Genomic DNA, 13,272 nt, shown 5'->3' with positions numbered 1-13,272 from the left:
CAATGGTGTTTGAAACAACAACTTGAGCACCACGAGGAAAAACTTACAGAGGTTGCAAATGAGTACATCAACCCACAGATTGTCAGCCATTATGAAAATGAGTGTGGTGATGATGAACAAACTGATGATTGCAGTGGTGTTAATAATTACAAAAACGATGAATCTGATAGTGGTGTTTACAATCACAGTGAAGATGATAAGGGCAGTGAAGACCATCATGATAGTCAACCTGATGAGTGTAATGTATTGGTAGATACTGAGTGTGGAGATGACCCGGTTGTTGATAATGGTGTATGTATCACTGGTATGTATCACTTGGGCCCCTACTTAAACAAGATGGGTCCTACACAGATGACAGCAAGGAAATGAGTGAGCTACTCAAGTCCCAATATGACTCAGTTTTTAGCAAGCCGCTAACCAGACTGAGAGTCGAAGATCAAAATGAATTTTTTATGAGAGAGCCACAAAATTTGATTAACACAAGCCTATCCGATGTTATCCTGACGCCAAATGACTTCGAACAGGCGATAAATGACATGCCCATGCACTCTGCCCCAGGGCCAGACTCATGGAACTCTGTGTTCATCAAGAACTGCAAGAAGCCCCTATCACGAGCCTTCTCCATCCTATGGAGAGGGAGCATGGACACGGGGGTCGTCCCTCAGTTACTAAAAACAACAGACATAGCCCCACTCCACAAAGGGGGCAGTAAAGCAACAGCAAAGAACTACAGACCAATAGCACTAACATCCCATATCATAAAAATCTTTGAAAGGGTCCTAAGAAGCAAGATCACCACCCATCTAGAAACCCATCAGTTACACAACCCAGGGCAACATGGGTTTAGAACAGGTCGCTCCTGTCTGTCTCAACTACTGGATCACTACGACAAGGTCCTAAATGCACTAGAAGACAAAAAGAATGCAGATGTAATATATACAGACTTTGCAAAAGCCTTCGACAAGTGTGACCATGGCGTAATAGCGCACAAAATGCGCGCTAAAGGAATAACAGGAAAAGTCGGTCGATGGATCTATAATTTCCTCACTAACAGAACACAGAGAGTAGTCGTCAACAGAGTAAAGTCCGAGGCAGCTACGGTGAAAAGCTCTGTTCCACAAGGCACAGTACTAGCTCCCATCTTGTTCCTCATCCTCATATCCGACATAGACAAGGATGTCAGCCACAGCACCGTGTCTTCCTTTGCAGATGACACCCGAATCTGCATGACAGTGTCTTCCATTGCAGACACTGCAAGGCTCCAGGCGGACATCAACCAAATCTTTCAGTGGGCTGCAGAGAACAATATGAAGTTCAACGATGAGAAATTTCAATTACTCAGATATGGTAAACATGAGGAAATTAAATCTTCATCAGAGTACAAAACAAATTCTGGCCACAAAATAGAGCGAAACACCAACGTCAAAGACCTGGGAGTGATTATGTCGGAGGATCTCACCTTCAAGGACCATAACATTGTATCAATCGCATCTGCTAGAAAAATGACAGGATGGATAATGAGAACCTTCAAAACTAGGGAGGCCAAGCCCATGATGACACTCTTCAGGTCACTTGTTCTATCTAGGCTGGAATATTGCTGCACTCTAACAGCACCTTTCAAGGCAGGTGAAATTGCCGACCTAGAAAATGTACAGAGAACTTTCACGGCGCGCATAACGGAGATAAAACACCTCAATTACTGGGAGCGCTTGAGGTTTCTAAACCTGTATTCCCTGGAACGCAGGAGGGAGAGATACATGATTATATACACCTGGAAAATACTAGAGGGACTAGTACCGAACTTGCACACGAAAATCACTCACTACGAAAGCAAAAGACTTGGCAGACGATGCACCATCCCCCCAATGAAAAGCAGGGGTGTCACTAGCACGTTAAGAGACCATACAATAAGTGTCAGGGGCCCGAGACTGTTCAACTGCCTCCCAGCACACATAAGGGGGATTACCAACAGACCCCTGGCAGTCTTCAAGCTGGCACTGGACAAGCACCTAAAGTCAGTTCCTGATCAGCCGGGCTGTGGCTCGTACGTTGGTTTGCGTGCAGCCAGCAGCAACAGCCTGGTTGATCAGGCGCTGATCCACCAGGAGGCCTGGTCACAGACCGGGCCGCGGGGGCATTGACCCCCGAAACTCTCTCCAGGTAAACTCCAGGTAAACTCCAGGTCATAATGATGAGGGAAGTGATACATGTGATGATAGTGATGACTGTAATAAAAGCGGAGAGGTGAGTGCGAGGGATAGTGACACCTTCCATACATTCACAGACAAAGAGCGCAGTGACCTCTGTGTACAAAGACTCCCAAGAGGTCTCACTAATGGAAGTGCACTTAGGAGACTCATGGATAAGGATAATACTGATGATATTGATATTGATTATGTCTGTTTGTTATTTAGTAAGTTTTTTCATTTTGCTGAGAAATTGAATACTATCCCTGGACTTTTATAATGGAACCAAACTCGTATAAACTATCCATTTTAAGTTGGAATATTGCGTCACTTAGAAAAAGATTTTCTGACCTGCATCATAAAGTAACCACTGAATCCATTGATATTGTGTGTCTACAAGAGTGCAGAATCCCTGAAAAATCCCAACCCCCTAAATTGCCATCGTTTGTTGCATATAACCTCAAATCTACTAATTCTTGTGTTCTATATATTAAAAAATCACTTCCCCATCAACTTCTTGCACATAAGAAAACAGAGGGGCTACAGTATCACGGTGTTAGGATTTATATTGGGAACTCTGCTCTCAACATATTTAACTTGTACGCTCCTGCTGATAAGTTTAATTACTTGGAGCTCCCAACTTGTGCTCAGTCTGAACCTACTCTCATTATTGGTGATTATAATGCAAGACACAAAAGCATTGGAAACTCTCAGTTTGGTAATCGTAATGGCAATCAACTGTTGTCACTCTTAAACAGTCATGATAATGTGCAAATTGTAGGTGACCTTGAACCCACACATATCTATGGAGGCGTCCTTGATCTGTGCCTGGGCTTCAACATTACTTCTGCCAGCTGTGAGTCTTCCATTGTAACAGATATAGCGTCTGATCATTTCCCAAGGCTAACCTCTCTAGATATTGGTAATACTATTCTCCCTGGTGGGATATTCAAACGGAAACGTCTTAATGTTTCCCCTGATCAACATGATGACTTTGTTGCACATGTGACTGACTGGTATAATTCCTATGAGTGTACCTCTGTCGAGACTTTTAACAATGACCTTGTGAGCAGTATTCAGAACTTCTTAGAGCTGCCTCTGAAGCCTCCAACTACTATAAATCCAAATGACTTCCATAATAATCATAAGTCTTATAAAAATCATACCTATTACAATGATTCTAAACTTCGAACATTGAAACGTACTGCTCGCAGACTAGGCCTAGCCTATAGAAACCATCGTACCCCTGAAATGCTGAGCCTCTTCCAAACTGCCCTTGCTGCTGCCAGAGAGCGTATGACAGAGCTGCGGCAAACAGACTGGGAACAATTTGTCAATGGTCTCAATGCTCACACCCCACTTAGCCGGGCATGGAGGGACATAAATAGAATTAAGGGTAACAGAACTGGGCAGATCGCGCACCCTCATCCCTTGCATAGGGCGAATGAGTTAGTCAGTGCTTGGGCTGCTACATCTAGCTATGACAGTCTTCCCAGTACCACACAGGCGAAATTAATGGACACATATGATGCAAGGGAGAGACTTGTTTGCTTTATGTTCAGCAAGGCAGATGACTGCAACATTCCTTTCACTAATTATGAACTTGATGCAGCACTAACTAAGGGCAACTCCACGTCGCCTGGTGAGGATGGTATTACTTACAACATACTCAGATTGCTGTGTCGAGTACCAGGTAATCCTTTACTTGAATTATATAACATGAGTTATGTCACTGGGGAGCTCCCTATATCATGGACCAATAGCCTCATTATTCCCATTCCAAAGCCCAATCAACAAAACTCATTTCGCCCAATATCCCTTACTAGCTGCTTGTGTAAAACATTCGAAAGGATGATTCTTAATCGTCTTATGCACAGAATTAAGGAATTCTTGTCACCCCGGTTGCATGGCTTCTTGCATGGAAGGAGTGTGCATCATTGCATTACCACCTTTCTCACTCTGCACACTGACAGCTCATACACTACGTTCCTTGACCTTAAATCCGCTTTTGACGTAGCCAACAGACATGTAATCATTAGTGAACTTGCCAGAATGGATGTTGGAGGATGGCTTCTCCGCTGGATTAAAGGTTACCTGTCCAACAGAAAGTCGTCTGTGTTGTTCCAGGGACATAGAAGTGTAACTAAAGATTTTGAATTAGGAACCCCACAGGGAGGTGTGCTTAGTCCCACCCTTTTCAACATTTTGATTAATGCCTTACTTAATGCCATGCCTAGCCAGCCCCATCATTATATGGTTAGTTTTGCTGATGACATAATGATTCACACTACCGGATTCTCCAACACCCAAAACATTCTTAATCATGTACTAGCCTCGTGTCAGGACCTGGGATTAATAATCTCAGGGGATAAAACAAAGATACTCAACAGGCGTCCTCCTCGGCAGAGAGGCACAGTTCGTCAGATCCAGTTGCATGATGGGTCTCTTCTAGAATATGTAAGCAGATACAGGTATCTAGGCTTTGAGGTTCCACTACTTGGACCTGTTGTAACGAGACTTTGTCGCCAATACAAAGAAAGGCTGAGAGCACTTAGAGTTGTGGCAGGTTTTCATCCCAGGTATGGTGCTAATGTTAAAATTGTGAAAATGATGTATCTTGCTTATATTAGATCATTGGTTGATTATGCGGCGCCACTACTTGCACTCGTGTCTGACTGGAAGCTTGGAGGGCTGGAAAAACTGCAAAACGAAGCAATGAGGATCATCCTAGGATGCCCTCGTACTGCCAAAATTTTAAATATGCGGAAAGAACTTAATATTCCAAGCATTAGAGATCGTGTTACTGAAAGAAATATCCTTATTGGGGTCAATATGCTTAGGCTAGCCCATTCAAACCCCTGCACAGAAGCCCTCCAAACTTTCCTCAGCACTGGTGAACATCCTTCCAGATGGATCGAGAAAACTGGAACCGACCTCCGCATGAACCAGCTACATGATCTCTGTTGTCTAACTTGATAAGATAAGATAAGATAAGATTTCGTTCGGATTTTTAACCCCGGAGGGTTAGCCACCCAGGATAACCCAAGAAAGTCAGTGCGTCATCGAGGACTGTCTAACTTATTTCCATTGGGGTCCTTAATCTTGTCCCCCAGGATGCGACCCACACCAGTCGACTAACACCCAGGTACCTATTTGCTGCTAGGTGAACAGGACAACAGGTGTAAGGAAACGTGTCGAAATGTTTCCACCCGCCGGGAATCGAACCCACACACGGAGGGCCCGGGTTCGATTCCCGGCGGGTGGAAACATTTCGACACGTTTCCTTACACCTGTTGTCCTGTTCACCTAGCAGCAAATAGGTACCTGGGTGTTAGTCGACTGGTGTGGGTCGCATCCTGGGGGACAAGATTAAGGACCCCAATGGAAATAAGTTAGACAGTCCTCGATGACGCACTGACTTTCTTGGGTTATCTTGGGTGGCTAACCCTCAGGGGTTAAAAATCCGAACGAAATCTTATCTTATCTTATCTTATCAAGTTAGACAACAGAGACATTTCCCTGCTCCATGGGATATTACCCCATTCCAAACTACCATTCCTCCATTTCCCCCCAAAACTCTTCTTAAATCACAACCAAAGCTTCGTCTTGAAGCCAAACATGATGCCTTAAGCTGTATTGATAACTTAGTCACACAGAACAATCTTTCACAAATTATTTACGTCGATGGTTCTGTTCACCAGTCCACTGGTGCAGCTGGTAGTGCTGCTGTTGTCACACAGAGTGATGGCTCTCATAAAGAAATTGGAGCACGCATCAATAACTGGGCCTCTACCCTTCAAACAGAACTGTTTGCCATACTCCTTGCACTCAAATGTGTCCATGTATCAAAGGTTGACACTTTAATTGTAACTGATTCTCTGTCATCCATAAATGCTCTCAACTCATTAAGTATAAATTGTGGCATGCTTGTGTCAGAAGCCAGACATAGATATGGTAAGATTGTGGACAGTGGAGTCAGAGTGCACATGCTGTGGATTCCATCTCACATTGGTCTTCAGATGCATGATAGAACTGATAAATTGGCTAAGCTGTATGCTTTCAAAGAGGGGGTAGATTACAATCTTGGGTTGTCAGTTAGCAGTTTGAGAACAATAATACGAAAAGAACTTCAAATGAACTTTATTGACTTAAGACTTAGGGAGATTGACACAAGTCAGTCCATCTATCATCATTCCATCATGCAAGAGGAGCCACATGTCTATGGTGCATCCAACAAGATAAGCAGACTCTTGGATGTCACTACTGCCCGGCTTCGGCTGGGTTACAAGTATCTATGGCAGGTTAAATCACCACCACCAGATGTAGACCAAACGAAATGTAAACTTTGCCAGATGGACTATTGTCACACATTGCGTCATTATGTACTGGAGTGTGATCAAATTAATGAATTTAGAAACAACTCGCTCAGAAATGTTCAAGAAATGGCAAAGTATTTTATCCACAGTGGTATATTGCAGACCATTCTGGAGAAATACCCTGACTTTGCTAGCTGTAAATAAAGCATTACCACATGTGTGCATGTGTGTGTGTGTGTGTGTGTGTGTGTGTGTGTGTGTGTGTGTGTGTGTGTGTGTGTGTGTGTGTGTGTGTGTGTGTGTGTGTGTGTGTGTGCGTGTGTGGGTGTGTGTGTGAGGGTGTGTGTGTGGGTGTGAGGGTGTGTGTGTGTGTGGGTGTTGGTGTGTGTGTGTGTGTGTGTGTGTGTGTGTGTGTGTGTGTGTGTGTGTGTGTGTACTCACCTATTTGTGGTTGCAGGGGTCGAGTCCTAGCTCCTGGCCCCGCCTCTTCACCGGTTGCTACTGGGCCCTCTCTCTCCCCGCTCCATGAGCTTTATCAAACCTCGTCTTAAAACTGTGTATGGTTCCTGCCTCCACTACGTCATTTTCTAGGCTATTCCACTGCCTTACAACTCTATGACTGAAGAAATACTTCCTACTATCTCTCTGACTCATTTGTGTCTTCAACTTCCAATTGTGGCCTCTTGTTTCTGTGTCCCCTCCCTGGAACATCCTGTCTTTGTCCACCTTGTCTATTCCATGCAGTATTTTATATGTCGTTATCATGTCTCCCCTGACCCTCCTGTCCTCCAGTGTCGTCAGGCCGATTTCCCTTAATCTTTCTTCATAGGACATTCCCCTTAGCTCTGGAACTAACCTTGTCGCAAACCTTTGTACTTTCTCTAGTTTCTTGACGTGCTTTATCAAGTGCGGGTGTGTGTGTGTGTGTGTGTGTGTGTGTGTGTACTCACCTAGTTGTACTCACCTAGTTGAGGTTGCGGGGGTCGAGTCCGAGCTCCTGGCCCCGCCTCTTCACTGATCGCTACTAGGTCACTCTCCCTGAGCCGTGAGCTTTATCATACCTCTGCTTAAAGCTATGTATGGATCCTGCCTCCACTACATCGCTTCCCAAACTATTCCACTTACTGACTACTCTGTGGCTGAAGAAATACTTCCTAACATCCCTGTGATTCATCTGTGTCTTCAGCTTCCAACTGTGTCCCCTTGTTACTGTGTCCAATCTCTGGAACATCCTATCTTTGTCCACCTTGTCAATTCCTCTCAGTATTTTGTATGTCGTTATCATGTCCCCCCTATCTCTCCTGTCCTCCAGTGTCGTCAGGTTGATTTCCCTTAACCTCTCCTCGTAGGACATACCTCTTAGCTCTGGGACTAGTCTTGCTGCAAACCTTTGCACTTTCTCTAGTTTCTTCACGTGCTTGGCTAGGTGTGGGTTCCAAACTGGTGCCGCATACTCCAATATGGGCCTAACGTACACGGTGTACAGGGTCCTGAATGATTCCTTATTAAGATGTCGGAATGCTGTTCTGAGGTTTGCTAGGCGCCCATATGCTGCAGCAGTTATTTGGTTGATGTGCGCTTCAGGAGATGTGCCTGGTGTTATACTCACCCCAAGATCTTTTTCCTTGAGTGAGGTTTGTAGTCTCTGACCCCCTAGACTGTACTCCGTCTGCAGCCTTCTTTGCCCTTCCCCAATCTTCATGACTTTGCACTTGGTGGGATTGAACTCCAGGAGCCAATTGCTGGACCAGGTCTGCAGCCTGTCCAGATCCCTTTGTAGTTCTGCCTGGTCTTCGATCGAGTGAATTCTTCTCATCAACTTCACGTCATCTGCAAACAGGGACACCTCAGAGTCTATTCCTTCCGTCATGTCGTTCACAAATACCAGAAACAGCACTGGTCCTAGGACTGACCCCTGCGGGACCCCGCTGGTCACAGGTGCCCACTCTGACACCTCGCCACGTACCATGACTCGCTGCTGTCTTCCTGACAAGTATTCCCTGATCCATTGTAGTGCCTTCCCTGTTATCCCTACTTGGTCCTCCAGTTTTTGCACCAATCTCTTGTGTGGAACTGTGTCAAACGCCTTCTTGCAGTCCAAGAAAATGCAATCCACCCACCCCTCTCTCTGTCTTACTGCTGTCACCATGTCATAGAACTCCAGTAGGTTTGTGACACAGGATTTCCCGTCCCTGAAACCATGTTGGCTGCTGTTGATGAGATCGTTCCTTTCTAGGTGTTCCACCCCTCTTCTCCTGATAATCTTCTCCATGGGTGTGTGTGTGTGCGTGTGTGGGTATGTGTGTGGGTGTTGGTGTGTGTGGGTGTTGGTGTGTGTGTGTGTGGGTGTGTGTGTGTGGGTGTGCGTCCTTGTGTGCATGCATATATTTGTACGCTCGTGTGCACATGTCCGTGCGTGCGCCCTCGTGTGTGTATGTGCGCGCGCGCGCTAGTGTGGGTGTATGATCCACTTAATATTTGTATTTATAACTCATTACAAGTGTGACCAGGTGTGGACGTATCAGTGGTTCATTACTTTGTAATTTGCTCATGACTGTAACCATGTATAGGAGTGAAGCTGATTCATTACCTCTGTAACTTGCCATGATTGTGACCAGATCTACCTGGAGTTCATTACCTTTGTAACTAGTTCAGCTATCATAACTTTGGGGTCCAGTCACTGGACCCATTATGTACCTTTGTAATCTTTTGACTACCGCCCACAGGATGGGTATGGGGTGCATAATAAAGATATTAAACTAAAGTGTGTGTGTGTGTGTGTGTGTGTGTGTGTGTGTGTGTGTGTGTGTGTGTGTGTGTGTGTGTGTGTGTGTGTGTGTGTGTGTGTGTGTGTGTGTGTGGTGTGTGTGTGACTCAACAATCAATATTTGCACCAATAACTCATGAAGGGGTTCAGGGAAACCGGCAGGCCGGACTTGAGTCCTGGAGATGGGAAGTACAGTGCCTGCACTCTGAAGGAGGGGTGTTAATGTTGCAGTTTAAAAACTGTAGTGTAAAGCACCCTTCTGGCAAGACAGTGATGGAGTGAATGATGGTGAAAGTTTTTCTTTTTCGGGCCACCCTGCCTTGGTGGGAATCGGCCAGTGTGATGATAATAAATAACTCATTACAGTTGTGACCGGGTGTGGAAGTGTGAATTGCTCATTACTCTATAATTTATTCATGATTGTAGCATGTATAAACGTAAGTAACCATTCTACAGAATTCATTACCTTTGTAACTTGTGAGCTCATTACCTTTGTACCTAGTTCAGCTATCAAAACTTTGGGGGCCCAGTCCCTGGACCCATTACGTACCTCTGTAATCTGTAAATACCTTTGTAACTTGTCATGATTGTGACCAGACCTACCTGGAGTTCATTACCTTTGTAAATTGTGAGTTCATTACCTTTGTAACTTGTCATGATTGTGACCAGACCTACCTGGAGTTCATTACCTTTGTAAATTGTGAGTTCATTACCTTTGTAAATTGTGAGTTCATTACCTTTGTAAATTGTGAGTTCATTACCTCTGTAACTTGCTCAGCTATCAAAACTATGGAGTCCAGTCCCTGGACCAATTATGTACCTCTGTAATCTTTTGACTACCGCCCACAGGATGGGTATGGGGTGCATAATAAACATATTAAACTAACTAACTAACTAAATAAAAGAAATCAAAGTGGTACTGTGGGTATTGTGGGTTATTTGTGTATTGTTCCTGTCATGGTATTGTGGGTTATTGTGCATTGTTCCAGTCATGGTATTGTGGGTTATTGTGCATTGTTCCAGTCATGGTATTGTGGGTTATTGTGTATTGTTCCTGTCATGGTATTGTGGGTTATTGTGCATTGTTCCAGTCATGGTATTGTGGGTTATTGTGCATTGTTCCAGTCATGGTATTGTGGGTTATTGTGTATTGTTCCAGTCATGGTATTGTGGGTAATTGTGTATTGTTCTAGTCATGGTATTGTGGGTTATTGTGTATTGTTCCAGTCATGGTATTGTGGGTTATTGTGTATTGTTCCAGTCATGGTATTGTGGGTTATTGTGTATTGTTCCAGTTTACCTGGAGAGTGTTCCGGGGGTCAACGCCCCCGCGGCCCGGTCTGTGACCAGGCCTCCTGGTGGATCAGAGCCTGATCAACCAGGCTGTTACTGTTGGCTGCACGCAAACCAACGTACCAGCCACAGCCCGGCTGGTCAGGAACCGACTTTAGGTGCTTGTCCAGTGCCAGCTTGAAGACTGCCAGGGGTCTGTTGGTAATCCCCCTTATGTATGCTGGGAGGCAGTTGAACAGTCTCGGGCCCCTGACACTTATTGTATGGTCTCTTAACGTGCTAGTGACACCCCTGCTTTTCATTGGGGGGATGTTGCATCGTCTGCCAAGTCTTTTGCTTTCGTAGTGAGTGATTTTCGTGTGCAAGTTCGGTACTAGTCCCTCTAGGATTTTCCAGGTGTATATAATCATGTATCTCTCCCGCCTGCGTTCCAGGGAATACAGGTTTAGGAACCTCAAGCGCTCCCAGTAATTTAGGTGTTTTATCTCCGTTATGCGCGCTGTGAAGGTTCTCTGTACATTTTCTAGGTCAGCAATTTCACCTGCCTTGAAAGGTGCTGTTAGTGTGCAGCAATGTTCCAGCCTAGATATTATTATTATTATAATAAAAAAGAAGCGCTAAGCCACAAGGGCTATACATCCAGCCTAGATAGAACAAGTGACCTGAAGAGTGTCATCATGGGCTTGGCATCCCTAGTTTTGAAGGTTCTCATTATCCATCCTGTCATTTTTCTAGCAGATGCGATTGATACAATGTTATGGTCCTTGAAGGTGAGATCCTCCGACATGATCACTCCCAGGTCTTTGACGTTGGTGTTTCGCTCTATTTTGTGGCCAGAATTTGTTTTGTACTCTGATGAAGATTTAATTTCCTCATGTTTACCATATCTGAGTAATTGAAATTTCTCATCGTTGAACTTCATATTGTTTTCTGCAGCCCACTGAAAGATTTGGTTGATGTCCGCCTGGAGCCTTGCAAGGTCTGCAATGGAAGACACTGTCATGCAGATTCGGGTGTCATCTGCAAAGGAAGACACGGTGCTGTGGCTGACATCCTTGTCTATGTCGGATATAAGGATGAGGAACAAGATGGGAGCGAGTACTGTGCCTTGTGGAACAGAACTTTTCATGGTATTGTGGGTTATTTGTATATTGTTCCAGTCGTGGTACTGTGGGTTACTGTGTGTTGTTCCAGTCATGGTATTGTGGGTTATTGTGTATTGTTCCAGTCATGGTATTGTGGGTTATTGTGTATTGTTCCAGTCATGGTATTGTGGGTTATTTGTGTATTGTTCCAGTCATGGTATTGTGGGTTCTTGTGTATTGTTCCTGTCATGGTATTGTGGGTTATTGTGCATTGTTCCAGTCATGGTATTGTGGGTTATTGTGTATTGTTCCAGTCATGGTATTGTGGGTTATTGTGCATTGTTCCAGTCATGGTATTGTGGGTTATTATGTGTTGTTCCAGTCATGGTATTGTGGGTTATTGTGCATTGTTCCAGTCATGGTATTGTGGGTTATTGTGCATTGTTCCAGTCATGGTATTGTGGGTTATTGTGTATTGTTCCTGTCATGGTATTGTGGGTTATTGTGAATTGTTCCTGTCATGGTATTGTGGGTTATTGTGTATTGTTCCTGTCATGGTATTGTTGGTTATTTGTATGTTGTTCCAGTCATGATATTGTGGGTTATTGTGTATTGTTCCTGTCATGGTATTGTTGGTTATTTGTATGTTGTTCCTGTCATGGTATTGTGGGTTATTGTGTATTGTTCCAGTCATGGTATTGTGGGTTATTGTGCATTGTTCCTGTCATGGTATTGTGGGTTATTGTGCATTGTTCCTGTCATGGTATTGTTGGTTATTTGTATGTTGTTCCAGTCATGATATTGTGGGTTATTGTGTATTGTTCCTGTCATGGCATTGTGGGTTATTGTGTATTGTTCCAGTCATGGTATTGTGGGTTATTGTGTATTGTTCCAGTCATGGTATTGTGGGTTATTGTGCATTGTTCCTGTCATGGTATTGTTGGTTATTTGTATGTTGTTCCAGTCATGGTATTGTGGGTTATTGTGTATTGTTCCTGTCATGGTATTGTGGGTTATTGTGTATTGTTCCTGTCATGGTATTGTGGGTTATTGTGTATTGTTCCTGTCATGGTATTGTGGGTTATTATGTATTGTTCCTGTCATGGTATTGTGGGTTATTGTGCATTGTTCCTGTCATGGTATTGTTGGTTATTGTGTATTGTTCCTGTCATGGTATTGTCTTTTTAATTATTTATGTAATAATCTTGTAATTCACATTTTAACCATGCAAAAAAAAATTGTCACTACCTTCTACTGTAATTTCTACCTCATATTTTTTTTTATTTAGGCCTCATGGCACAATTTCAAACTTTTACAATGGTCAAATACTATAGTAAATTGTTTAGATTTTAATCAAGAAAATTAATAAAGTGAAAAATTGATTTGTTTACACTGTGATTTTTTTATTCATATTCCTGGTGTTGCCTGAAATAATATATATATATATATATATATATATATATATATATATATATATATATATATATATATATATATATATATATATATATATATTCATATTCTTAGCTAGTCAAATAATATTGATAATGCTTTGAATATACAATTTTTGACATGATTTTTTTGAAAATGGCCATGAATTGCATCACATATGCCCGAAATGCCGA

The sequence above is a fragment of the Cherax quadricarinatus genome, chromosome 94 (assembly GCF_038502225.1).
Source record: "Cherax quadricarinatus isolate ZL_2023a chromosome 94, ASM3850222v1, whole genome shotgun sequence".
Lineage (NCBI taxonomy): Eukaryota > Metazoa > Arthropoda > Malacostraca > Decapoda > Parastacidae > Cherax > Cherax quadricarinatus.
Note: the sequence above shows the minus strand (reverse complement) of the source record.